The following is a 3,481-nucleotide window of genomic DNA, read 5'->3' as shown; positions in this document are numbered from 1 at the left end:
AGGGGTGGAGTTATGATGCTGGATCTTGAAATCCTCGCACATTTCCTGCATCATTTTGTTGTTCAGATTGGTGCCATGGTCAATACTGATCTTCTTAGGGAGTCCGTATCAACAAATTAGCTCCCTCTTTATGAATCTGACCACCACACTTCTCGTGACATTAGTATAAGAAGCCGCTTCGACCCATTTGGTGAAGTAATCTATCGCCACAAGAATGAAGCGATGACCGTTCGAAGCTTTGGGTTCGATGGCCCCAATGACATCTATTCCCCACTTGGAAAAAGGCCAAGGGGCGGACATAACATTCAGAGGATGTGGCGGAACATTGACATTGTCCGCGTATGCTTGACATTTATGACATTTCCTTACATGGGCGCAGCAATCGCTTTCCATAGTGAGCCAGTAATAACCGGCTCTAAGGATCTTCCTGGCCATAGCATGCCCATTGGCATGTGTCCCAAATGAACCCCCGTGGATTTCCTCAATCATGTAGTTTGCCTCTTTGGCATCTACGCATCGTAGGAGGGTCATGTCGTGGTTTCGTTTGTACAGGATGGTACCACCCACAAAGAAACTAGTAGCCAATCTCCTTAACGTTCTTTTGTCATTGTCGGAAATCCCTGGTGGATATTCTTTGTTCTCAACATATTGTTTGATGTCGAAGTACCACGGTTTCCCATCCCGCTCTTCCTCTATCGCACAACAATGTGCCGGCTTGCCCTGAGATCTGAATTCGATGTACGGCAGATCCCCGTGTGGGCAAGTTGAAACATGGATGCCAGGGTGGCCAATGCATCGGCCATTTGGTTCTCTTCCTGAGGTATGTGGTGGAATGAAATGTCGTCAAAGCATTCGGCTAACTTCAAGATGTGAGTTTGATAGAGTATCAACTTCGGATCCCTAGTTTCCCATTCTCCTCTCAACTGGCGTATTACCAAAGCCGAGTCTCCATACACTTTGAGTAGCTTTACATCAAAATCAATGGCCGCTTGAATCCCAAGGGCGCACGCTTCATATTCGGCCATATTGTTGGTACAATCGAAACCCAGCCTGGCCGTGAAAGGAATACACTGATCATCCGGGGACACAAGGACTGCCCCTACTCCATGGCCCAAAGCATTAGATGCCCCATCGAAGCAGACAATCCATTTTTCTATGTTCTCATGCGTCCGCTTCTCTTCGAACAGGGCCATGATGTCTTCATCTGAGAACTCAGGGTGCATCGGCCGATAATCCTGGAGGGGTTGCTGGGCCAAATAATCTGCCAAGGCGCTTCCCTTTACCTCCTTTTGGGTGACGTACACAATATCGAATTCAGATAGTAGTACCTGCCACCTAGCGATTCGTCCCGTGAGGGCCGGTTTCTCAAAGATGTATTTCACGGGATCCATTTTGGAAATAAGCCACGTGGTATGACTGAGCATGTACTGCCTAAGCCGATGTGATGCCCATACCAGGGCGCAACACATCCTTTCCAGCATTGAGTAATTCATCTCACATGCGGTAAACTTCTTGCTTAGATAGTAAATGGCTTGTTCCTTTTTCCCAGAATCATCGTGCTGACCCAACACGCACCCCATAGACTCGTCTAACACAGCCATGTACAGGAAAAGAGGTCTTCCTGTTACAGGTGGCATGAGCACTGGGGGGTTTGCGAGGCTCTGTTTGATCTTCTCGAAGGTCTCTTGGCAGTCGCTGTTCCCCAGGACCGCCAGGTTCTTACGTAATAGCTTAAAAATGGGCTCACATGTAGGGGTGAGTTGCGAGATAAATCTCGCGATGTAATTCAACCTGCCCAAGAAACCTCGAACCTGCTTCTCCGTGCATGGTTCCAGCATTTCAAGAATGGCCTTCACTTTCTCGGGATCTATCTCTATCCCTTTCTGACTTACGATGAATCCCAGCAACTTCCCCGACTTTACCCCGAAGGTGCACTTGGTTGGGTTTAGCTTTAGTTGGTATTTCCGCAACCTTCCAAACAGCTTACGCAGATTGACGAGGTGTTCGTCCTCAATTCAAGATTTGGCAATCATGTCATCTACGTAGACCTGTATCTCCTTATGCATCATGTCATGGAACAACGCTACCCTGGCACGCTGATAGGTTGCCCTAGCATTTTTCAGCCCGAAGGCCATCACTTTATAGCAGAACGTTCCCCATAAGGTGAGGAAAGTAGTCTTCTCCACATCTTCGGGTGCCATCTTTATCTAATTATACCCTGAGAAACCATCCATAAAAGAGAAAAGGGCGAACTTGGCTGTATTATCTACCAATATATCAATGTGTGGCAGGGGAAAATTGTCTTTAGGACTGGCTCGGTTTAAGTCCCGCTAGTCTACACACATTCGCACCTTGCCATCCTTTTTCGGGACCGGGACAATGTTGGCCACCCACTCTGGGTATCGAGCTACAACTAAGAAACCTGCATCGAACTGCTTTCTCACTTCTTCTTTGATTTTTAAAGACATTTCGGGTCTCATCCTTCGTAGCTTTTGCTTAACCGGGGAAGACCCAGGATTCAATGGCAACTTATGCTGCACAATGTCGGAGTCCAGACCGGGCATGTCTTGGTAGGACCATGCAAAGACGTCTTGATATTCTTCAAGAAGGGTTATCAAGCCTTGGCAGATAGGTGCGGTCATACTGGTTCCTACTTTTACTTCTTCCTTTCCCTCTCCGGTCCCTAAGTTTACCAGTTCGGTTTCCTCTTGGTGAGGCTTCATTTCGCGTTCTTCCTGAGCAATCAACCTCTCCAACTCTGGTGAGAGGGCGTCCTCTTCCTCTTCTTCGTTCATCGTTTGGCTTACATCTCGTTCGAAATCAATTGTCAAACCCTCGTCGTTAGGATCCTCAAAGAATCGACCCTCATATCTATACCAATCAAAACAAAAGAAACAAAAACATGCAAAATGATATGAGAAAAGATGGAACTGCAAGAACAGATGAAACAAGATCTCTTTGTTTATTTAATAAGGTAGGTTTCACAAAACAAAAGAGAAAGGAATCTATAGCCTCTAATTACATTGAATCAGCGGTATAGACCTTTGACTGGCTTATCACGTGCCAGTTCCCCACTTGGGAATCGGGATGGCATGGTTGCACGAAATTTGGCGGGTCTTCAGGGAACTCCTCTCCTACTGCTGCCACCTCTTCCTCGGACATTATTCCGGCACTGGTGAAACACTGGCTAACATGGTGGGGCCATCCCTATCCGCCCGGAATCTTGATGGCGCATTTCTCCTTCCTAGCATCCCGGGTTCATACCCCAACCCATATTTGTTCGGGTTTCCTCTAATATCGACCACGTTGGCATTCCCGAGGCCGTCCTTGCCCAGACCCATTCCGGGCTCATATCCGTGCTTGAGCATCACCCGTGCCACCATTACGGCCGCATTGGAGAGTGAAGGTAGCAACGGGCTCATTTCCACAGAGGCACAACTCACCACCTCGAAGGATTGGAAAGCTGTTTCCAAAGATTCTA

The 3,481-nt window shown here is 47.6% G+C and overlaps 1 pseudogene; it reads right to left on the bottom strand.

The window, feature by feature from the left end:
• LOC106794314 (kinesin-like protein KIN-14M) overlaps window positions 1-3,162 on the bottom strand; it is a 23,179-nt pseudogene extending 20,017 nt beyond the window's left edge.
• Between the last annotated feature and the right edge of the window lie 319 nt (window positions 3,163-3,481).

The sequence above is a fragment of the Glycine max genome, chromosome 10 (genome assembly GCF_000004515.6).
Source record: "Glycine max cultivar Williams 82 chromosome 10, Glycine_max_v4.0, whole genome shotgun sequence".
Taxonomy (NCBI): domain Eukaryota; kingdom Viridiplantae; phylum Streptophyta; class Magnoliopsida; order Fabales; family Fabaceae; genus Glycine; species Glycine max.
Note: the sequence above shows the minus strand (reverse complement) of the source record. Positions and strands in the feature narration are given on the sequence as shown.